We start from the raw sequence: 23,015 nt of genomic DNA, 5'->3' as shown, positions 1-23,015 counted from the left end.
CGTCATACCGAAAGAGTAATAATATCTGTTGACGTATGCTTTTCTTTGAACCTTTTGATCTATGTCAGCAAGTTTTTGTGGCCGAGAGGTTAAGGCGATGGATTAGAAATCCATTGGGGTTTCCCCGCGCAGGTTCCAGTCCTGCCAACAACGTTGATTCTCTTAACTCAGGATTCCTGTTTGCCGAACTGACCTGTTGCCCTAAATGGTAAGAAATGGAGAACCGTCATACCGATTGGTCTGTTCCTTAGCCCCTTTGATAATTGGAAAAATACAAATGCACATAGTATGTTCTCTGTCATTGTTCATTTAACAAAAAGTCTAGTGTCTGTAAAACTACCTTAAATGCCTTGGGGCTTTCAATGGCGCCCACTGAAAGGTGTATCGTTTTGGTTGAGGTCTGGAACTAAACTGTGCATTGCTAAACCCTGGTTCTTTTTGTTTTCCAGTCATTCTGTTGTAGACCATCTATTGGTCTACCAAAAGGCCAGAAAGTTTCCAGTCCTTCCAACAACGTTGATTCTCTTAACTCAAGGTTGCTGTTTGCCAAACTGACCTGTTTCCTTAAATGGTAAGTAATGGAGAACCGTCATACCGAAAGCAGAACACATGCTCCTTTCTCGACTCCGAGGATATTACACAATTGGTCTGTTCCTTAGCCCCTTTGATAATTGGGAAAATACAAATGCATATAGTATGTTCCTTGTCATTGTTCATTTAACAAAACTCTAGTGTCTGTAAAACTACCTTAAATGCCTTGGGGGTTTCAATGGCGCCCACTGAAAGGTGTATCGTTTTGGTTGAGGTCTGGAACTAAACTGTGCATTGCTAAACCCTGGTTCTTTTTGTTTTTCAGTCATTCTGTTGTACACCATCTATTGGTCTACCAAATGGCCAGAAAGTTGTCATGGCCGAGAGTTTAAGGCGATGGATAAGAAATGGAGAACCGTCATACCGAAAGAATAATAATATCTGTTGACGTACGCTTTTCTTTGAACCTTTTGATCTATGTCAGCAAGTTTTTGTGGCCGAGAGGTTAAGGCGATGGATTAGAAATCCATTGGGGTTTCCCCGCGCAGGTTCCAGTCCTGCCAACAACGTTGATTCTCTTAACTCAGGATTGCTGTTTGCCGAACTGACCTGTTGCCATAAATGGTAAGAAATGGAGAACCGTCATACCGATTGGTCTGTTCCTTAGCCCCTTTGATAATTGGGAAAATACAAATACACATAGTATGTTCTCTGTCATTGTTCATTTAACAAAAACTCTAGTGTCTGTAAAACTACCTTAAATGCCTTGGGGGTTTCAATGGCGCCCTCTGAAAGGTGTATCGTTTTGGTTGAGGTCTGGAACTAAACTGTGCATTGCTAAACCCTGGTTCTTTTTGTTTTTCAGTCATTCTGTTGTACACCATCTATTGGTCTACCAAATGGCCAGAAAGTTGTCATGGCCGAGAGTTTAAGGCGATGGATAAGAAATGGAGAACCGTCATACCGAAAGAATAATAATATCTGTTGACGTATGCTTTTCTTTGAACCTTTTGATCTATGTCAGCAAGTTTTTGTGGCCGAGAGGTTAAGGCGATGGATTAGAAATCCATTGGGGTTTCCCCGCGCAGGTTCCAGTCCTGCCAACAACGTTGATTCTCTTAACTCAGGGTTGCTGTTTGCCGAACTGACCTGCTGCCTTAAATGGTAAGAAATTGAGAACCGTCATACCGAAAGCAGAACACATGCTCCTTTTTTGACTCCTATAATATTAAACAATTGGTCAGTTCCTTTACCCCCTTGATAATTAGGAAAATACAAATGTTGCTAAACCCTGTTTCTTTTTGTTTTTCAGTCATTCTGTTGTACACCATCTATTGGTCTACCAAATGGCCAGAAAGTTGTCATGGCCGAGAGTTTAAGGCGATGGATAAGAAATGGAGAACCGTCATACCGAAAGAGTAATAATATCTGTTGACGTATGCTTTTCTTTGAACCTTTTGATCTATGTCAGCAAGTTTTTGTGGCCGAGAGGTTAAGGCGATGGATTAGAAATCCATTGGGGTTTCCCCGCGCAGGTTCCAGTCCTGCCAACAACGTTGATTCTCTTAACTCAGGATTCCTGTTTGCCGAACTGACCTGTTGCCCTAAATGGTAAGAAATGGAGAACCGTCATACCGATTGGTCTGTTCCTTAGCCCCTTTGATAATTGGAAAAATACAAATGCACATAGTATGTTCTCTGTCATTGTTCATTTAACAAAAAGTCTAGTGTCTGTAAAACTACCTTAAATGCCTTGGGGCTTTCAATGGCGCCCACTGAAAGGTGTATCGTTTTGGTTGAGGTCTGGAACTAAACTGTGCATTGCTAAACCCTGGTTCTTTTTGTTTTCCAGTCATTCTGTTGTAGACCATCTATTGGTCTACCAAAAGGCCAGAAAGTTGTCGTGGCAGAGAGATTAAGGCGATGGATTAGAAATCCATTGGGGTTTCCCCGCGCAGGTTCCAGTCCTGCCAACAATGTTGATTCTCTTAACTCAGGGTTGCTGTTTGCCAAACTGACCTGCTGCCTTAAATGTTAAGAAATGGAGAACCGTCATACCGAAAGCAGAACACATGCTCCTTTCTCGACTCCTAGGATATTAAACAATTGGTCAGTTCCTTTACCCCCTTGATAATTAGGAAAATACAAATGTTGCTAAACCTTGGTTCTTTTTGTTTTCCAGTCATTCTGTTGTAGACCATCTATTGGTCTACCAAAAGGCCAGAAAGTTGTCGTGGCCAAGAGATTAAGGCGATGGATTAGAAATCCATTGGGGTTTCCCCACGCAGGTTGGAGTCCTGCCAACAACGTTGATTCTCTTAACTCAGGATTGCTGTTTGCCGAACTGACCGGCTTCTTTAAGTGGAGAACCGTCATACCGAAAGCAGAACACATGCTCCTTTCTAGACTCCGAGGATATTACACAATTGGTCTGTTCCTTAGCCCCTTTGATAATTGGGAAAATACAAATGCACATAGTATGTTCTCTGTCATTGTTCATTTAACAAAAACTCTAGTGTCTGTAAAACTACCTTAAATGCCTTGGGGCTTTCAATGGCGCCCACTGAAAGGTGTATCGTTTTGGTTGAGGTCTGGAACTAAACTGTGCATTGCTAAACCTTGGTTCTTTTTGTTTTCCAGTCATTCTGTTGTAGACCATCTATTGGTCTACCAAAAGGCCAGAAAGTTGTCGTGGCAGAGAGATTAAGGCAATGGATAAGAAATGGAGAACCGTCATACCGAAAGAAGAACACATGCTCCTTTCTCGACTCCTAGAATATTAAACAATTGGTCTGTTCCTTTGCCCCCTTGATAATTAGGAAAATACAAATGCACATAGTATGTTCTCTGTCATCGTTTAACAAAAATTCAGTGTCTATAGAAATCGTGTCATTGGCGCCATTGAAATACCATGGAGGTTAAAATGGTGAGTCGAGCTGCTCTCCAAGCTGATGACTTGGGTTTGACACCCAAGCCATTGCACAGGACTTTGGTCAAGGCGATGTTTTTCAGTCATTCTGTCGTAGACTATCTGTTGCCGTATATGCTTATATTCAATGGAGGTATAATTGCTTGTAGAACTAATATCTGTTGACGTATGCTTTTTTTTAACCTTTTGATGTATGTTACCAAGTTGTTGTGGCCGAGAGGTTAAGGCGATGGATTCGAAATCCGTTGGGGTTTCCCCGCGCAGGTTCGAGTCCTGCCAACAACGTTGATTATCTTAACTCAGGGTTGCTGTTTGCCAAACTGACCTGCTCCCTTAAATGGTAAGAAATGGAGAACCGTCATACCGAAAGTAGAACACATGCTCCTTTCTCGACTCCTAGGATATTAAACAATTGGTCAGTTCCTTTACCCCCTTGATAATTAGGAAAATACAAATGTTGCTAAACCTTGGTTCTTTTTGTTTTCCAGTCATTCTGTTGTAGACCATCTATTGGTCTACCAAAAGGCCAGAAAGTTGTCGTGGCCAAGAGATTAAGGCGATGGATTAGAAATCCATTGGGGTTTCCCCACGCAGGTTGGAGTCCTGCCAACAACGTTGATTCTCTTAACTCAGGATTGCTGTTTGCCGAACTGACCGGCTTCTTTAAGTGGAGAACCGTCATACCGAAAGCAGAACACATGCTCCTTTCTAGACTCCGAGGATATTACACAATTGGTCTGTTCCTTAGCCCCTTTGATAATTGGGAAAATACAAATGCACATAGTATGTTCTCTGTCATTGTTCATTTAACAAAAACTCTAGTGTCTGTAAAACTACCTTAAATGCCTTGGGGCTTTCAATGGCGCCCACTGAAAGGTGTATCGCTTTCGTTGAGGTCTGGAACTAAACTGTGCATTGCTAAACCCTGGTTCTTTTTGTTTTTCAGTCATTCTGTTGTACACCATCTATTGGTCTACCAAATGGCCAGAAAGTTGTCATGGCCGAGAGTTTAAGGCGATGGATAAGAAATGGAGAACCGTCATACCGAAAGAGTAATAATATCTGTTGACGTATGCTTTTCTTTGAACCTTTTGATCTATGTCAGCAAGTTTTTGTGGCCGAGAGGTTAAGGCGATGGATTAGAAATCCATTGGGGTTTCCCCGCGCAGGTTCCAGTCCTGCCAACAACGTTGATTCTCTTAACTCAGGATTGCTGTTTGCCTAACTGACCTGTTGCCATAAATGGTAAGAAATGGAGAACCGTCATACCGATTGGTCTGTTCCTTAGCCCCTTTGATAATTGGGAAAATACAAATGCACATAGTATGTTCTCTGTCATTGTTCATTTAACAAAAACTCTAGTGTCTGTAAAACTACCTTAAATGCCTTGGGGCTTTCAATGGCGCCCACTGAAAGGTGTATCGTTTTGGTTGAGGTCTGGAACTAAACTGTGCATTGCTAAACCCTGGTTCTTTTTGTTTTCCAGTCATTCTGTTGTAGACCATCTATTGGTCTACCAAAAGGCCAGAAAGTTGTCGTGGCAGAGAGATTAAGGCAATGGATAAGAAATGGAGAACCGTCATACCGAAAGAAGAACACATGCTCCTTTCTCGACTCCTAGGATATTAAACAATTGGTCTGTTCCTTTGCCCCCTTGATAATTAGGAAAATACAAATGCACATAGTATGTTCTCTGTCATCGTTTAACAAAAATTCAGTGTCTATAGAAATCGTGTCATTGGCGCCCATTTCAATGGCGCCAATGCTGAAATACCATGGAGGTTAAAATGGTGAGTCGAGCTGCTCTCCAAGCTGATGACTTGGGTTTGACTCCCAAGCCATTGCACAGGACTTTGGTCAAGGCGATGTTTTTCAGTCATTCTGTCGTAGACTATCTGTTGCCGTATATGCTTATATTCAATGGAGGTATAATTGCTTGTAGAACTAATATCTGTTGACGTATGCTTTTTTTTAACCTTTTGATGTATGTTACCAAGTTGTTGTGGCCGAGAGGTTAAGGCGATGGATTCGAAATCCGTTGGGGTTTCCCCGCGCAGGTTCGAGTCCTGCCAACAACGTTGATTATCTTAACTCAGGGTTGCTGTTTGCCAAACTGACCTGCTCCCTTAAATGGTAAGAAATGGAGAACCGTCATACCGAAAGCAGAACACATGCTCCTTTCTCGACTCCTAGGATATTAAACAATTGGTCAGTTCCTTTACCCCCTTGATAATTAGGAAAATACAAATGTTGCTAAACCTTGGTTCTTTTTGTTTTCCAGTCATTCTGTTGTAGACCATCTATTGGTCTACCAAAAGGCCAGAAAGTTGTCGTGGCCAAGAGATTAAGGCGATGGATTAGAAATCCATTGGGGTTTCCCCACGCAGGTTGGAGTCCTGCCAACAACGTTGATTCTCTTAACTCAGGATTGCTGTTTGCCGAACTGACCGGCTTCTTTAAGTGGAGAACCGTCATACCGAAAGCAGAACACATGCTCCTTTCTAGACTCCGAGGATATTACACAATTGGTCTGTTCCTTAGCCCCTTTGATAATTGGGAAAATACAAATGCACATAGTATGTTCTCTGTCATTGTTCATTTAACAAAAACTCTAGCGTCTGTAAAACTACCTTAAATGCCTTGGGGCTTTCAATGGCGCCCACTGAAAGGTGTATCGTTTTCGTTGAGGTCTGGAACTAAACTGTGCATTGCTAAACCCTGGTTCTTTTTGTTTTTCAGTCATTCTGTTGTACACCATCTATTGGTCTACCAAATGGCCAGAAAGTTGTCATGGCCGAGAGTTTAAGGCGATGGATAAGAAATGGAGAACCGTCATACCGAAAGAGTAATAATATCTGTTGACGTATGCTTTTCTTTGAACCTTTTGATCTATGTCAGCAAGTTTTTGTGGCCGAGAGGTTAAGGCGGTGGATTAGAAATCCATTGGGGTTTCCCCGCGCAGGTTCCAGTCCTGCCAACAACGTTGATTCTCTTAACTCAGGATTGCTGTTTGCCGAACTGACCTGTTGCCATAAATGGTAAGAAATGGAGAACCGTCATACCGATTGGTCTGTTCCTTAGCCCCTTTGATAATTGGGAAAATACAAATGCACAGAGTATGTTCTCTGTCATTGTTCATTTAACAAAAACTCTAGTGTCTGTAAAACTACCTTAAATGCCTTGGGGCTTTCAATGGCGCCCACTGAAAGGTGTATCATTTTGGTTGAGGTCTGGAACTAAACTGTGCATTGCTAAACCCTGGTTCTTTTTGTTTTCCAGTCATTCTGTTGTAGACCATCTATTGGTCTACCAAAAGGCCAGAAAGTTGTCGTGGCAGAGAGATTAAGGCGATGGATTAGAAATCCATTGGGGTTTCCCCGCGCAGGTTCCAGTCCTGCCAACAATGTTGATTCTCTTAACTCAGGGTTGCTGTTTGCCAAACTGACCTGCTGCCTTAAATGTTAAGAAATGGAGAACCGTCATACCGAAAGCAGAACACATGCTCCTTTCTCGACTCCTAGGATATTAAACAATTGGTCAGTTCCTTTACCCCCTTGATAATTAGGAAAATACAAATGTTGCTAAACCTTGGTTCTTTTTGTTTTCCAGTCATTCTGTTGTAGACCATCTATTGGTCTACCAAAAGGCCAGAAAGTTGTCGTGGCCAAGAGATTAAGGCGATGGATTAGAAATCCATTGGGGTTTCCCCACGCAGGTTGGAGTCCTGCCAACAACGTTGATTCTCTTAACTCAGGATTGCTGTTTGCCGAACTGACCGGCTTCTTTAAGTGGAGAACCGTCATACCGAAAGCAGAACACATGCTCCTTTCTAGACTCCGAGGATATTACACAATTGGTCTGTTCCTTAGCCCCTTTGATAATTGGGAAAATACAAATGCACATAGTATGTTCTCTGTCATTGTTCATTTAACAAAAACTCTAGTGTCTGTAAAACTACCTTAAATGCCTTGGGGCTTTCAATGGCGCCCACTGAAAGGTGTATCGTTTTGGTTGAGGTCTGGAACTAAACTGTGCATTGCTAAACCTTGGTTCTTTTTGTTTTCCAGTCATTCTGTTGTAGACCATCTATTGGTCTACCAAAAGGCCAGAAAGTTGTCGTGGCAGAGAGATTAAGGCAATGGATAAGAAATGGAGAACCGTCATACCGAAAGAAGAACACATGCTCCTTTCTCGACTCCTAGAATATTAAACAATTGGTCTGTTCCTTTGCCCCCTTGATAATTAGGAAAATACAAATGCACATAGTATGTTCTCTGTCATCGTTTAACAAAAATTCAGTGTCTATAGAAATCGTGTCATTGGCGCCATTGAAATACCATGGAGGTTAAAATGGTGAGTCGAGCTGCTCTCCAAGCTGATGACTTGGGTTTGACACCCAAGCCATTGCACAGGACTTTGGTCAAGGCGATGTTTTTCAGTCATTCTGTCGTAGACTATCTGTTGCCGTATATGCTTATATTCAATGGAGGTATAATTGCTTGTAGAACTAATATCTGTTGACGTATGCTTTTTTTTAACCTTTTGATGTATGTTACCAAGTTGTTGTGGCCGAGAGGTTAAGGCGATGGATTCGAAATCCGTTGGGGTTTCCCCGCGCAGGTTCGAGTCCTGCCAACAACGTTGATTATCTTAACTCAGGGTTGCTGTTTGCCAAACTGACCTGCTCCCTTAAATGGTAAGAAATGGAGAACCGTCATACCGAAAGCAGAACACATGCTCCTTTCTCGACTCCTAGGATATTAAACAATTGGTCAGTTCCTTTACCCCCTTGATAATTAGGAAAATACAAATGTTGCTAAACCTTGGTTCTTTTTGTTTTCCAGTCATTCTGTTGTAGACCATCTATTGGTCTACCAAAAGGCCAGAAAGTTGTCGTGGCCAAGAGATTAAGGCGATGGATTAGAAATCCATTGGGGTTTCCCCACGCAGGTTGGAGTCCTGCCAACAACGTTGATTCTCTTAACTCAGGATTGCTGTTTGCCGAACTGACCGGCTTCTTTAAGTGGAGAACCGTCATACCGAAAGCAGAACACATGCTCCTTTCTAGACTCCGAGGATATTACACAATTGGTCTGTTCCTTAGCCCCTTTGATAATTGGGAAAATACAAATGCACATAGTATGTTCTCTGTCATTGTTCATTTAACAAAAACTCTAGTGTCTGTAAAACTACCTTAAATGCCTTGGGGCTTTCAATGGCGCCCACTGAAAGGTGTATCGCTTTCGTTGAGGTCTGGAACTAAACTGTGCATTGCTAAACCCTGGTTCTTTTTGTTTTTCAGTCATTCTGTTGTACACCATCTATTGGTCTACCAAATGGCCAGAAAGTTGTCATGGCCGAGAGTTTAAGGCGATGGATAAGAAATGGAGAACTGTCATACCGAAAGAGTAATAATATCTGTTGACGTATGCTTTTCTTTGAACCTTTTGATCTATGTCAGCAAGTTTTTGTGGCCGAGAGGTTAAGGCGATGGATTAGAAATCCATTGGGGTTTCCCCGCGCAGGTTCCAGTCCTGCCAACAACGTTGATTCTCTTAACTCAGGATTGCTGTTTGCCTAACTGACCTGTTGCCATAAATGGTAAGAAATGGAGAACCGTCATACCGATTGGTCTGTTCCTTAGCCCCTTTGATAATTGGGAAAATACAAATGCACATAGTATGTTCTCTGTCATTGTTCATTTAACAAAAACTCTAGTGTCTGTAAAACTACCTTAAATGCCTTGGGGCTTTCAATGGCGCCCACTGAAAGGTGTATCGTTTTGGTTGAGGTCTGGAACTAAACTGTGCATTGCTAAACCCTGGTTCTTTTTGTTTTCCAGTCATTCTGTTGTAGACCATCTATTGGTCTACCAAAAGGCCAGAAAGTTGTCGTGGCAGAGAGATTAAGGCAATGGATAAGAAATGGAGAACCGTCATACCGAAAGAAGAACACATGCTCCTTTCTCGACTCCTAGGATATTAAACAATTGGTCTGTTCCTTTGCCCCCTTGATAATTAGGAAAATACAAATGCACATAGTATGTTCTCTGTCATCGTTTAACAAAAATTCAGTGTCTATAGAAATCGTGTCATTGGCGCCCATTTCAATGGCGCCAATGCTGAAATACCATGGAGGTTAAAATGGTGAGTCGAGCTGCTCTCCAAGCTGATGACTTGGGTTTGACTCCCAAGCCATTGCACAGGACTTTGGTCAAGGCGATGTTTTTCAGTCATTCTGTCGTAGACTATCTGTTGCCGTATATGCTTATATTCAATGGAGGTATAATTGCTTGTAGAACTAATATCTGTTGACGTATGCTTTTTTTTAACCTTTTGATGTATGTTACCAAGTTGTTGTGGCCGAGAGGTTAAGGCGATGGATTCGAAATCCGTTGGGGTTTCCCCGCGCAGGTTCGAGTCCTGCCAACAACGTTGATTATCTTAACTCAGGGTTGCTGTTTGCCAAACTGACCTGCTCCCTTAAATGGTAAGAAATGGAGAACCGTCATACCGAAAGCAGAACACATGCTCCTTTCTCGACTCCTAGGATATTAAACAATTGGTCAGTTCCTTTACCCCCTTGATAATTAGGAAAATACAAATGTTGCTAAACCTTGGTTCTTTTTGTTTTCCAGTCATTCTGTTGTAGACCATCTATTGGTCTACCAAAAGGCCAGAAAGTTGTCGTGGCCAAGAGATTAAGGCGATGGATTAGAAATCCATTGGGGTTTCCCCACGCAGGTTGGAGTCCTGCCAACAACGTTGATTCTCTTAACTCAGGATTGCTGTTTGCCGAACTGACCGGCTTCTTTAAGTGGAGAACCGTCATACCGAAAGCAGAACACATGCTCCTTTCTAGACTCCGAGGATATTACACAATTGGTCTGTTCCTTAGCCCCTTTGATAATTGGGAAAATACAAATGCACATAGTATGTTCTCTGTCATTGTTCATTTAACAAAAACTCTAGCGTCTGTAAAACTACCTTAAATGCCTTGGGGCTTTCAATGGCGCCCACTGAAAGGTGTATCGTTTTCATTGAGGTCTGGAACTAAACTGTGCATTGCTAAACCCTGGTTCTTTTTGTTTTTCAGTCATTCTGTTGTACACCATCTATTGGTCTACCAAATGGCCAGAAAGTTGTCATGGCCGAGAGTTTAAGGCGATGGATAAGAAATGGAGAACCGTCATACCGAAAGAGTAATAATATCTGTTGACGTATGCTTTTCTTTGAACCTTTTGATCTATGTCAGCAAGTTTTTGTGGCCGAGAGGTTAAGGCGGTGGATTAGAAATCCATTGGGGTTTCCCCGCGCAGGTTCCAGTCCTGCCAACAACGTTGATTCTCTTAACTCAGGATTGCTGTTTGCCTAACTGACCTGTTGCCATAAATGGTAAGAAATGGAGAACCGTCATACCGATTGGTCTGTTCCTTAGCCCCTTTGATAATTGGGAAAATACAAATGCACAGAGTATGTTCTCTGTCATTGTTCATTTAACAAAAACTCTAGTGTCTGTAAAACTACCTTAAATGCCTTGGGGCTTTCAATGGCGCCCACTGAAAGGTGTATCATTTTGGTTGAGGTCTGGAACTAAACTGTGCATTGCTAAACCCTGGTTCTTTTTGTTTTCCAGTCATTCTGTTGTAGACCATCTATTGGTCTACCAAAAGGCCAGAAAGTTGTCGTGGCAGAGAGATTAAGGCGATGGATAAGAAATGGAGAACCGTCATACCGAAAGAAGAACACATCCTCCTTTCTCGACTCCTAGGATATTAAACAATTGGTCTGTTCCTTTGCCCCCTTGATAATTAGGAAAATACAAATGCACATAGTATGTTCTCTGTCATCGTTTAACAAAATTTCAGTGTCTATAGAAATCGTGTCATTGGCGCCCATTTCAATGGCGCCAATGCTGAAATACCATGGAGGTTATAATGGTGAGTCGAGCTGCTCTCCAAGCTGATGACTTGGGTTTGACTCCCAAGCCATTGCACAGGACTTTGGTCAAGGCGATGTTTTTCAGTCATTCTGTCGTAGACTATCTGTTGCCGTATATGCTTATATTCAATGGAGGTATAATTGCTTGTAGAACTAATATCTGTTGACGTATGCTTTTTTTTAACCTTTTGATGTATGCTACCAAGTTGTTGTGGCCGAGAGGTTAAGGCGATGGATTCGAAATCCGTTGGGGTTTCCCCGCGCAGGTTCGAGTCCTGCCAACAACGTTGATTCTCTTAACTCAGGGTTGCTGTTTGCCAAACTGACCTGCTGCCTTAAATGTTAAGAAATGGAGAACCGTCATACCGAAAGCAGAACACATGCTCCTTTCTCGACTCCTAGGATATTAAACAATTGGTCAGTTCCTTTACCCCCTTGATAATTAGGAAAATACAAATGTTGCTAAACCTTGGTTCTTTTTGTTTTCCAGTCATTCTGTTGTAGACCATCTATTGGTCTACCAAAAGGCCAGAAAGTTGTCGTGGCCAAGAGATTAAGGCGATGGATTAGAAATCCAATGGGGTTTCCCCACGCAGGTTGGAGTCCTGCCAACAACGTTGATTCTCTTAACTCAGGATTGCTGTTTGCCGAACTGACCGGCTTCTTTAAGTGGAGAACCGTCATACCGAAAGCAGAACACATGCTCCTTTCTAGACTCCGAGGATATTACACAATTGGTCTGTTCCTTAGCCCCTTTGATAATTGGGAAAATACAAATGCACATAGTATTTTCTCTGTCATTGTTCATTTAACAAAAACTCTAGTGTCTGTAAAACTACCTTAAATGCCTTGGGGGTTTCAATGGCGCCCACTGAAAGGTGTATCGTTTTGGTTGAGGTCTGGAACTAAACTGTGCATTGCTAAACCCTGGTTCTTTTTGTTTTTCAGTCATTCTGTTGTACACCATCTATTGGTCTACCAAATGGCCAGAAAGTTGTCATGGCCGAGAGTTTAAGGCGATGGATAAGAAATGGAGAACCGTCATACCGAAAGAATAATAATATCTGTTGAAATATACTTTTCTTTGAACCTTTTGATCTATGTCAGCAAGTTGTTGTGGCCGAGAGGTTAAGGCGATGGATTAGAAATCCATTGGGGTTTCCCCGCGTAGGTTCAAGTCCTGCCAACAATGTTGATTATCTTAACTAAGGGTTGCTGTTTGCCGAACTGACCTGTTTCCTTAAATGGTAAGTAATGGAGAATCGTCATACCGAAAGCAGAACACATGCTCCTTTCTCGACTCCGAGGATATTACACAATTGGTCTGTTCCTTAGCCCCTTTGATAATTGGGAAAATGCAAATGCACATAGTATGTTCCTTGTCATTGTTCATTTAACAAAAACTCTAGTGTCTGTAAAACTACCTTAAATGCCTTGGGGGTTTCAATGGCGCCCGCTGAAAGGTGTATCGTTTTGGTTGAGGTCTGGAACTAAACTGTGCATTGCTAAACCCTGGTTCTTTTTGTTTTTCAGTCATTCTGTTGTACACCATCTATTGGTCTACCAAATGGCCAGAAAGTTGTCATGGCCGAGAGTTTAAGGCGATGGATAAGAAATGGAGAACCGTCATACCGAAAGAATAATAATATCTGTTGACGTATGCTTTTCTTTGAACCTTTTGATATATGTCAGCAAGTTGTTGTGGCCGAGAGGTTAAGGCGATGGATTTGAAATCCATTGGGGTTTCCCCGCGTAGGTTCGAGTCCTGCCAACAACGTTGATTCTCTTAACTAAGGGTTGCTGTTTGCCGAACTGACCTGTTTCCTTAAATGGTAAGTAATGGAGAACCGTCATACCGAAAGCAGAACACATGCTCCTTTCTCGACTCCGAGGATATTACACAATTGGTCTGTTCCTTAGCCCCTTTGATAATTGGGAAAATACAAATGCACATAGTATGTTCCTTGTCATTGTTCATTTAACAAAAACTCTAGTGTCTGTAAAACTACCTTAAATGCCTTGGGGGTTTCAATGGCGCCCACTGAAAGGTGTATCGTTTTGGTTGAGGTCTGGAACTAAACTGTGCATTGCTAAACCCTGGTTCTTTTTGTTTTCCAGTCATTCTGTTGTAGACCATCTATTGGTCTACCAAAAGGCCAGAAAGTTGTCGTGGCCAAGAGATTAAGGCGATGGATTAGAAATCCATTGGGGTTTCCCCACGCAGGTTGGAGTCCTGCCAACAACGTTGATTCTCTTAACTCAGGATTGCTGTTTGCCGAACTGACCGGCTTCTTTAAGTGGAGAACCGTCATACCGAAAGCAGAACACATGCTCCTTTCTAGACTCCGAGGATATTACACAATTGGTCTGTTCCTTAGCCCCTTTGATAATTGGGAAAATACAAATGCACATAGTATGTTCTCTGTCATTGTTCATTTAACAAAAACTCTAGTGTCTGTAAAACTACCTTAAATGCCTTGGGGCTTTCAATGGCGCCCACTGAAAGGTGTATCGCTTTCGTTGAGGTCTGGAACTAAACTGTGCATTGCTAAACCCTGGTTCTTTTTGTTTTTCAGTCATTCTGTTGTACACCATCTATTGGTCTACCAAATGGCCAGAAAGTTGTCATGGCCGAGAGTTTAAGGCGATGGATAAGAAATGGAGAACTGTCATACCGAAAGAGTAATAATATCTGTTGACGTATGCTTTTCTTTGAACCTTTTGATCTATGTCAGCAAGTTTTTGTGGCCGAGAGGTTAAGGCGATGGATTAGAAATCCATTGGGGTTTCCCCGCGCAGGTTCCAGTCCTGCCAACAACGTTGATTCTCTTAACTCAGGATTGCTGTTTGCCTAACTGACCTGTTGCCATAAATGGTAAGAAATGGAGAACCGTCATACCGATTGGTCTGTTCCTTAGCCCCTTTGATAATTGGGAAAATACAAATGCACATAGTATGTTCTCTGTCATTGTTCATTTAACAAAAACTCTAGTGTCTGTAAAACTACCTTAAATGCCTTGGGGCTTTCAATGGCGCCCACTGAAAGGTGTATCGTTTTGGTTGAGGTCTGGAACTAAACTGTGCATTGCTAAACCCTGGTTCTTTTTGTTTTCCAGTCATTCTGTTGTAGACCATCTATTGGTCTACCAAAAGGCCAGAAAGTTGTCGTGGCAGAGAGATTAAGGCAATGGATAAGAAATGGAGAACCGTCATACCGAAAGAAGAACACATGCTCCTTTCTCGACTCCTAGGATATTAAACAATTGGTCTGTTCCTTTGCCCCCTTGATAATTAGGAAAATACAAATGCACATAGTATGTTCTCTGTCATCGTTTAACAAAAATTCAGTGTCTATAGAAATCGTGTCATTGGCGCCCATTTCAATGGCGCCAATGCTGAAATACCATGGAGGTTAAAATGGTGAGTCGAGCTGCTCTCCAAGCTGATGACTTGGGTTTGACTCCCAAGCCATTGCACAGGACTTTGGTCAAGGCGATGTTTTTCAGTCATTCTGTCGTAGACTATCTGTTGCCGTATATGCTTATATTCAATGGAGGTATAATTGCTTGTAGAACTAATATCTGTTGACGTATGCTTTTTTTTAACCTTTTGATGTATGTTACCAAGTTGTTGTGGCCGAGAGGTTAAGGCGATGGATTCGAAATCCGTTGGGGTTTCCCCGCGCAGGTTCGAGTCCTGCCAACAACGTTGATTATCTTAACTCAGGGTTGCTGTTTGCCAAACTGACCTGCTCCCTTAAATGGTAAGAAATGGAGAACCGTCATACCGAAAGCAGAACACATGCTCCTTTCTCGACTCCTAGGATATTAAACAATTGGTCAGTTCCTTTACCCCCTTGATAATTAGGAAAATACAAATGTTGCTAAACCTTGGTTCTTTTTGTTTTCCAGTCATTCTGTTGTAGACCATCTATTGGTCTACCAAAAGGCCAGAAAGTTGTCGTGGCCAAGAGATTAAGGCGATGGATTAGAAATCCATTGGGGTTTCCCCACGCAGGTTGGAGTCCTGCCAACAACGTTGATTCTCTTAACTCAGGATTGCTGTTTGCCGAACTGACCGGCTTCTTTAAGTGGAGAACCGTCATACCGAAAGCAGAACACATGCTCCTTTCTAGACTCCGAGGATATTACACAATTGGTCTGTTCCTTAGCCCCTTTGATAATTGGGAAAATACAAATGCACATAGTATGTTCTCTGTCATTGTTCATTTAACAAAAACTCTAGCGTCTGTAAAACTACCTTAAATGCCTTGGGGCTTTCAATGGCGCCCACTGAAAGGTGTATCGTTTTCGTTGAGGTCTGGAACTAAACTGTGCATTGCTAAACCCTGGTTCTTTTTGTTTTTCAGTCATTCTGTTGTACACCATCTATTGGTCTACCAAATGGCCAGAAAGTTGTCATGGCCGAGAGTTTAAGGCGATGGATAAGAAATGGAGAACCGTCATACCGAAAGAGTAATAATATCTGTTGACGTATGCTTTTCTTTGAACCTTTTGATCTATGTCAGCAAGTTTTTGTGGCCGAGAGGTTAAGGCGGTGGATTAGAAATCCATTGGGGTTTCCCCGCGCAGGTTCCAGTCCTGCCAACAACGTTGATTCTCTTAACTCAGGATTGCTGTTTGCCTAACTGACCTGTTGCCATAAATGGTAAGAAATGGAGAACCGTCATACCGATTGGTCTGTTCCTTAGCCCCTTTGATAATTGGGAAAATACAAATGCACAGAGTATGTTCTCTGTCATTGTTCATTTAACAAAAACTCTAGTGTCTGTAAAACTACCTTAAATGCCTTGGGGCTTTCAATGGCGCCCACTGAAAGGTGTATCATTTTGGTTGAGGTCTGGAACTAAACTGTGCATTGCTAAACCCTGGTTCTTTTTGTTTTCCAGTCATTCTGTTGTAGACCATCTATTGGTCTACCAAAAGGCCAGAAAGTTGTCGTGGCAGAGAGATTAAGGCGATGGATAAGAAATGGAGAACCGTCATACCGAAAGAAGAACACATCCTCCTTTCTCGACTCCTAGGATATTAAACAATTGGTCTGTTCCTTTGCCCCCTTGATAATTAGGAAAATACAAATGCACATAGTATGTTCTCTGTCATCGTTTAACAAAATTTCAGTGTCTATAGAAATCGTGTCATTGGCGCCCATTTCAATGGCGCCAATGCTGAAATACCATGGAGGTTAAAATGGTGAGTCGAGCTGCTCTCCAAGCTGATGACTTGGGTTTGACTCCCAAGCCATTGCACAGGACTTTGGTCAAGGCGATGTTTTTCAGTCATTCTGTCGTAGACTATCTGTTGCCGTATATGCTTATATTCAATGGAGGTATAATTGCTTGTAGAACTAATATCTGTTGACGTATGCTTTTTTTTAACCTTTTGATGTATGCTACCAAGTTGTTGTGGCCGAGAGGTTAAGGCGATGGATTCGAAATCCGTTGGGGTTTCCCCGCGCAGGTTCGAGTCCTGCCAACAACGTTGATTCTCTTAACTCAGGGTTGCTGTTTGCCAAACTGACCTGCTGCCTTAAATGTTAAGAAATGGAGAACCGTCATACCGAAAGCAGAACACATGCTCCTTTCTCGACTCCTAGGATATTAAACAATTGGTCAGTTCCTTTACCCCCTTGATAATTAGGAAAATACAAATGTTGCTAAACCTTGGTTCTTTTTGTTTTCCAGTCATTCTGTTGTAGACCATCTATTGGTCTACCAAAAGGCCAGAAAGTTGTCGTGGCCAAGAGATTAAGGCGATGGATTAGAAATCCAATGGGGTTTCCCCACGCAGGTTGGAGTCCTGCCAACAACGTTGATTCTCTTAACTCAGGATTGCTGTTTGCCGAACTGACCGGCTTCTTTAAGTGGAGAACCGTCATACCGAAAGCAGAACACATGCTCCTTTCTAGACTCCGAGGATATTACACAATTGGTCTGTTCCTTAGCCCCTTTGATAATTGGGAAAATACAAATGCACATAGTATTTTCTCTGTCATTGTTCATTTAACAAAAACTCTAGTGTCTGTAAAACTACCTTAAATGCCTTGGGGGTTTCAATGGCGCCCACTGAAAGGTGTATCGTTTTGGTTGAGGTCTGGAACTAAACTGTGCATTGCTAAACCCTGGTTCTTTTTGTTTTTCAGTCATTCTGTTGTACACCATCTATTGGTCTACCAAATGGCCAGAAAGTTGTCATGGCCGAGAGTTTAAGGCGATGGATAAGAAATGGAGAACCGTCATACCGAAAGAATAATAATATCTGTTGAAATATACTTTTCTTTGAACCTTTTGATCTATGTCAGCAAGTTGTTGTGGCCGAGAGGTTAAGGCGATGGATTAGAAATCCATTGGGGTTTCCCCGCGTAGGTTCAAGTCCTGCCAACAATGTTGATTATCTTAACTAAGGGTTGCTGTTTGCCGAACTGACCTGTTTCCTTAAATGGTAAGTAATGGAGAATCGTCATACCGAAAGCAGAACACATGCTCCTTTCTCGACTCCGAGGATATTACACAATTGGTCTGTTCCTTAGCCCCTTTGATAATTGGGAAAATGCAAATGCACATAGTATGTTCCTTGTCATTGTTCATTTAACAAAAACTCTAGTGTCTGTAAAACTACCTTAAATGCCTTGGGGGTTTCAATGGCGCCCGCTGAAAGGTGTATCGTTTTGGTTGAGGTCTGGAACTAAACTGTGCATTGCTAAACCCTGGTTCTTTTTGTTTTTCAGTCATTCTGTTGTACACCATCTATTGGTCTACCAAATGGCCAGAAAGTTGTCATGGCCGAGAGTTTAAGGCGATGGATAAGAAATGGAGAACCGTCATACCGAAAGAATAATAATATCTGTTGACGTATGCTTTTCTTTGAACCTTTTGATCTATGTCAGCAAGTTTTTGTGGCCGAGAGGTTAAGGCGATGGATTAGAAATCCATTGGGGTTTCCCCGCGCAGGTTCCAGTCCTGCCAACAACGTTGATTCTCTTAACTCAGGGTTGCTGTTTGCCGAACTGACCCTTTTGCCATGAATGGTAAGAAATGGAGAACCGTCATACCGATCGGTCTGTTCCTTAGCCCCTTTGATAATTGGGAAAATACAAATGCACATAGTATGTTCTCTGTCATTGTTCATTTAACAAAAACTCTAGTGTCTGTAAAACTACCTTAAATGCCTTGGGGCTTTCAATGGCGCCCACTGAAAGGTGTATCGTTTTGGTTGAGGTCTGGAACTAAACTGTGCATTGCTAAACCTTGGTTCTTTTAGTTCTCCAGTCATTCTGTTATAGACCATCTATTGGTCTACCAAAAGGCCAGAAAGTTGTCGTGGCCGAGAGATTAAGGCGATGGATAAGAAATGGAGAACCGTTATACCGAAAGAATAAAAATATCTGTTGACGTATGCTTTTCTTTGAACCTTTTGATCTATGTCAGCAAGTTGTTGTGGCCGAGAGGTTAAGGCGATGGATTAGAAATCAATTGGGGTTTCCCCGCGCAGGTTCCAGTCCTGCCAACAACGTTGATTCTCTTAACTAAGGGTTGCTGTTTGCCGAACTGACCTGCTGCCATAAATGTTAAGAAATTGAGAACCGTCATACCGATTGGTCTGTTCCTTAGCCCCTTTGATAATTGGGAAAATACAAATGCACATAGTATGTTCCTTGTCATTGTTCATTTAACAAAAACTCTAGTGTCTGTAAAACTACCTTAAATGCCTTGGGGGTTTCAATGGCGCCCACTGAAAGGTGTATCGTTTTGGTTGAGGTCTGGAACTAAACTGTGCATTGCTAAACCCTGGTTCTTTTTGTTTTCCAGTCATTCTCTTGTACACCATCTATTGGTCTACCAAATGGCCAGAAAGTTGTCATGGCCGAGAGTTTAAGGCGATGGATAAGAAATGGAGAACCGTCATACCGAAAGAATAATAATATCTGTTGACGTATGCTTTTCTTTGAACCTTTTGATCTATGTCAGCAAGTTGTTGTGGCCGAGAGGTTAAGGCGATGGATTAGAAATCAATTGGGGTTTCCCCGCGCAGGTTCCAGTCCTGCCAACAACGTTGATTCTCTTAACTAAGGGTTGCTGTTTGCCGAACTGACCTGCTGCCATAAATGGTAAGAAATGGAGAACCGTCATACCGATTGGTCTGTTCCTTAGCCCCTTTGATAATTGGGAAAATACAAATGCACATAGTATGTTCCTTGTCATTGTTCATTTAACAAAAACTCTAGTGTCTGTAGAACTACCTTAATACCTTGGGGCTTTCAATGGCGCCCACTGAAAGGTGTATCGTTTTGGTTGAGGTCTGGAACTAAACTGTGCATTGCTAAACCTTGGTTCTTTTTGTTTTTCAGTCATTCTGTTGTACACCATCTATTGGTCTACCAAATGGCCAGAAAGTTGTCATGGCCGAGAGTTTAAGGCGATGGATAAGAAATGGAGAACCGTCATACCGAAAGAATAATAATATCTGTTGACGTATGCTTTTCTTTGAACCTTTTGATCTATGTCAGCAAGTTGTTGTGGCCGAGAGGTTAAGGCGATGGATTAGAAATCAATTGGGGTTTCCCCGCGCAGGTTCCAGTCCTGCCAACAACGTTGATTCTCTTAACTAAGGGTTGCTGTTTGCCGAACTGACCTGCTGCCATAAATGGTAAGAAATGGAGAACCGTCATACCGATTGGTCTGTTCCTTAGCCCCTTTGATAATTGGGAAAATACAAATGCACATAGTATGTTCCTTGTCATTGTTCATTTAACAAAAACTCTAGTGTCTGTAGAACTACCTTAATACCTTGGGGCTTTCAATGGCGCCCACTGAAAGGTGTATCGTTTTGGTTGAGGTCTGGAACTAAACTGTGCATTGCTAAACCTTGGTTCTTTTTGTTTTTCAGTCATTCTGTTGTACACCATCTATTGGTCTACCAAATGGCCAGAAAGTTGTCATGCCCGAGAGTTTAAGGCGATGGATAAGAAATGGAGAACCGTCATACCGAAAGAATAATAATATCTGTTGACGTATGCTTTTCTTTGAACCTTTTGATCTATGTCAGCAAGTTGTTGTGGCCGAGAGGTTAAGGCGATGGATTAGAAATCCATTGGGGTTTCCCCGCGTAGGTTCAAGTCCTGCCAACAACGTTGATTCTCTTAACTAAGGGTTGCTGTTTGCCGAACTGACCTGTTGCCATGAATGGTAAGAAATGGAGAACCGTCATACCGATCGGTCTGTTCCTTAGCCCCTTTGATAATTGGGAAAATACAAATGCACATAGTATGTTCTCTGTCATTGTTCATTTAACAAAAACTCTAGTGTCTGTAAAACTACCTTAAATGCCTTGGGGGTTTCAATGGCGCCCACTGAAAGGTGTATCGTTTTGGTTGAGGTCTGGAACTAAACTGTGCATTGCTAAACCTTGGTTCTTTTAGTTCTCCAGTCATTCTGTTATAGACCATCTATTGGTCTACCAAAAGGCCAGAAAGTTGTCGTGGCCGAGAGATTAAGGCGATGGATAAGAAATGGAGAACCGTTATACCGAAAGAATAAAAATATCTGTTGACGTATGCTTTTTTTTGAACCTTTTGATCTATGTCAGCAAGTTGTTGTGGCCGAGAGGTTAAGGCGATGGATTAGAAATCCATTGGGGTTTCCCCGCGTAGGTTCGAGTCCTGCCAACAACGTTGATTCTCTTAACTAAGGGTTGCTGTTTTCCGAACTGACCTGTTTCCTTAAATGGTAAGTAATGGAGAACCGTCATACCGAAAGCAGAACACATGCTCCTTTCTCGACTCCGAGGATATTACAAAATTGGTCTTTTCCTTAGCCCCTTTGATAATTGGGAAAATACAAATGCACATAGTATGTTCCTTGTCATTGTTCATTTAACAAAAACTCTAGTGTCTGTAAAACTACCTTAAATGCCTTGGGGGTTTCAATGGCGCCCACTGAAAGGTGTATCGTTTTGGTTGAGGTCTGGAACTAAACTGTGCATTGCTAAACCCTGGTTCTTTTTGTTTTCCAGTCATTCTCTTGTACACCATCTATTGGTCTACCAAATGGCCAGAAAGTTGTCATGGCCGAGAGTTTAAGGCGATGGATAAGAAATGGAGAACCGTCATACCGAAAGAATAATAATATCTGTTGACGTATGCTTTTCTTTGAACCTTTTGATCTATGTCAGCAAGTTGTTGTGGCCGAGAGGTTAAGGCGATGGATTAGAAATCAATTGGGGTTTCCCCGCGCAGGTTCCAGTCCTGCCAACAACGTTGATTCTCTTAACTAAGGGTTGCTGTTTGCCGAACTGACCTGCTGCCATAAATGGTAAGAAATGGAGAACCGTCATACCGATTGGTCTGTTCCTTAGCCCCTTTGATAATTGGGAAAATACAAATGCACATAGTATGTTCCTTATCATTGTTCATTTAACAAAAACTCTAGTGTCTGTAAAACTACCTTAAATGCCTTGGGGGTTTCAATGGCGCCCACTGAAAGGTGTATCGTTTTGGTTGAGGTCTGGAACTAAACTGTGCATTGCTAAACCCTGGTTCTTTTTGTTTTTCAGTCATTCTGTTGTACACCATCTATTGGTCTACCAAATGGCCAGAAAGTTGTCATGGCCGAGAGTTTAAGGCGATGGATAAGAAATGGAGAACCGTCATACCGAAAGAATAATAATATCTGTTGAAATATACTTTTCTTTGAACCTTTTGATCTATGTCAGCAAGTTGTTGTGGCCGAGAGGTTAAGGCGATGGATTAGAAATCCATTGGGGTTTCCCCGCGTAGGTTCAAGTCCTGCCAACAATGTTGATTATCTTAACTAAGGGTTGCTGTTTGCCGAACTGACCTGTTTCCTTAATTGGTAAGTAATGGAGAACCGTCATGTCGAAAGCAGAACACATGCTCCTTTCTCGACTCCGAGGATATTACACAATTGGTCTGTTCCTTAGCCCCTTTGATAATTGGGAAAATACAAATGCACATAGTATGTTCCTTGTCATTGTTCATTTAACAAAAACTCTAGTGTCTGTAAAACTACCTTAAATGCCTTGGGGGTTTCAATGGCGCCCACTGAAAGGTGTATCGTTTTGGTTGAGGTCTGGAACTAAACTGTGCATTGCTAAACCTTGGTTCTTTTAGTTTTCTAGTCATTCTGTTATAGACCATCTATTGGTCTACCAAAAGGCCAGAAAGTTGTCGTGGCCGAGAGATTAAGGCGATGGATAAGAAATGGAGAACGGTTATACCGAAAGAGTAATAATATCTGTTGACGTATGCTTTTCTTTGAACCTTTTGATCTATGTCAGCAAGTTTTTGTGGCCGAGAGGTTAAGGCGATGGATTAGAAATCCATTGGGGTTTCCCCGCGCAGGTTCCAGTCCTGCCAACAACGTTGATTCTCTTAACTCAGGATTGCTGTTTGCCTAACTGACCTGTTGCCATAAATGGTAAGAAATGGAGAACCGTCATACCGATTGGTCTGTTCCTTAGCCCCTTTGATAATTGGGAAAATACAAATGCACATAGTATGTTCTCTGTCATTGTTCATTTAACAAAAACTCTAGTGTCTGTAAAACTACCTTAAATGCCTTGGGGCTTTCAATGGCG

General features: G+C 42.0%; 20 non-coding genes across 20 annotated transcripts; all 20 read left to right on the top strand.

Moving 5' to 3' along the window:
- Positions 1 to 3,663: 3,663 nt before the first annotated feature.
- trnas-cga (transfer RNA serine (anticodon CGA)) lies at positions 3,664 to 3,745 on the top strand. Its single transcript has one exon. It is a non-coding gene; the product is annotated as a tRNA-Ser (tRNA).
- A 1,711-nt stretch (positions 3,746 to 5,456) lies between these two features.
- On the top strand, positions 5,457 to 5,538 carry trnas-cga (transfer RNA serine (anticodon CGA)). The gene has a single exon. It is a non-coding gene; the product is annotated as a tRNA-Ser (tRNA).
- Positions 5,539 to 6,361: 823 nt separating this feature from the next.
- Positions 6,362 to 6,443, top strand: trnas-aga (transfer RNA serine (anticodon AGA)). The gene has a single exon. It is a non-coding gene; the product is annotated as a tRNA-Ser (tRNA).
- Positions 6,444 to 8,019: 1,576 nt separating this feature from the next.
- Positions 8,020 to 8,101, top strand: trnas-cga (transfer RNA serine (anticodon CGA)). The gene has a single exon. It is a non-coding gene; the product is annotated as a tRNA-Ser (tRNA).
- A 1,711-nt stretch (positions 8,102 to 9,812) lies between these two features.
- Positions 9,813 to 9,894, top strand: trnas-cga (transfer RNA serine (anticodon CGA)). The gene has a single exon. It is a non-coding gene; the product is annotated as a tRNA-Ser (tRNA).
- Positions 9,895 to 10,717: 823 nt separating this feature from the next.
- On the top strand, positions 10,718 to 10,799 carry trnas-aga (transfer RNA serine (anticodon AGA)). Its single transcript has one exon. It is a non-coding gene; the product is annotated as a tRNA-Ser (tRNA).
- An 806-nt stretch (positions 10,800 to 11,605) lies between these two features.
- On the top strand, positions 11,606 to 11,687 carry trnas-cga (transfer RNA serine (anticodon CGA)). The gene has a single exon. It is a non-coding gene; the product is annotated as a tRNA-Ser (tRNA).
- Positions 11,688 to 12,510: 823 nt separating this feature from the next.
- On the top strand, positions 12,511 to 12,592 carry trnas-aga (transfer RNA serine (anticodon AGA)). The gene has a single exon. It is a non-coding gene; the product is annotated as a tRNA-Ser (tRNA).
- A 503-nt stretch (positions 12,593 to 13,095) lies between these two features.
- Positions 13,096 to 13,177, top strand: trnas-uga (transfer RNA serine (anticodon UGA)). Its single transcript has one exon. It is a non-coding gene; the product is annotated as a tRNA-Ser (tRNA).
- A 1,849-nt stretch (positions 13,178 to 15,026) lies between these two features.
- Positions 15,027 to 15,108, top strand: trnas-cga (transfer RNA serine (anticodon CGA)). Its single transcript has one exon. It is a non-coding gene; the product is annotated as a tRNA-Ser (tRNA).
- An 823-nt stretch (positions 15,109 to 15,931) lies between these two features.
- trnas-aga (transfer RNA serine (anticodon AGA)) lies at positions 15,932 to 16,013 on the top strand. The gene has a single exon. It is a non-coding gene; the product is annotated as a tRNA-Ser (tRNA).
- An 806-nt stretch (positions 16,014 to 16,819) lies between these two features.
- trnas-cga (transfer RNA serine (anticodon CGA)) lies at positions 16,820 to 16,901 on the top strand. The gene has a single exon. It is a non-coding gene; the product is annotated as a tRNA-Ser (tRNA).
- An 823-nt stretch (positions 16,902 to 17,724) lies between these two features.
- Positions 17,725 to 17,806, top strand: trnas-aga (transfer RNA serine (anticodon AGA)). Its single transcript has one exon. It is a non-coding gene; the product is annotated as a tRNA-Ser (tRNA).
- A 1,044-nt stretch (positions 17,807 to 18,850) lies between these two features.
- On the top strand, positions 18,851 to 18,932 carry trnas-aga (transfer RNA serine (anticodon AGA)). The gene has a single exon. It is a non-coding gene; the product is annotated as a tRNA-Ser (tRNA).
- Positions 18,933 to 19,390: 458 nt separating this feature from the next.
- Positions 19,391 to 19,472, top strand: trnas-aga (transfer RNA serine (anticodon AGA)). Its single transcript has one exon. It is a non-coding gene; the product is annotated as a tRNA-Ser (tRNA).
- Positions 19,473 to 19,929: 457 nt separating this feature from the next.
- On the top strand, positions 19,930 to 20,011 carry trnas-aga (transfer RNA serine (anticodon AGA)). Its single transcript has one exon. It is a non-coding gene; the product is annotated as a tRNA-Ser (tRNA).
- A 457-nt stretch (positions 20,012 to 20,468) lies between these two features.
- On the top strand, positions 20,469 to 20,550 carry trnas-aga (transfer RNA serine (anticodon AGA)). Its single transcript has one exon. It is a non-coding gene; the product is annotated as a tRNA-Ser (tRNA).
- A 458-nt stretch (positions 20,551 to 21,008) lies between these two features.
- trnas-aga (transfer RNA serine (anticodon AGA)) lies at positions 21,009 to 21,090 on the top strand. The gene has a single exon. It is a non-coding gene; the product is annotated as a tRNA-Ser (tRNA).
- A 503-nt stretch (positions 21,091 to 21,593) lies between these two features.
- trnas-aga (transfer RNA serine (anticodon AGA)) lies at positions 21,594 to 21,675 on the top strand. Its single transcript has one exon. It is a non-coding gene; the product is annotated as a tRNA-Ser (tRNA).
- Positions 21,676 to 22,133: 458 nt separating this feature from the next.
- On the top strand, positions 22,134 to 22,215 carry trnas-aga (transfer RNA serine (anticodon AGA)). Its single transcript has one exon. It is a non-coding gene; the product is annotated as a tRNA-Ser (tRNA).
- The last annotated feature ends 800 nt before the right edge of the window (positions 22,216 to 23,015 follow it).

Source organism: Leuresthes tenuis, unplaced genomic scaffold (genome assembly GCF_036924035.1).
Source record: "Leuresthes tenuis unplaced genomic scaffold, fLeuTen1.0.hap1 SCAF_9, whole genome shotgun sequence".
Lineage (NCBI taxonomy): Eukaryota > Metazoa > Chordata > Actinopteri > Atheriniformes > Atherinopsidae > Leuresthes > Leuresthes tenuis.
This window is presented reverse-complemented; position numbering and strand designations above follow the sequence as displayed.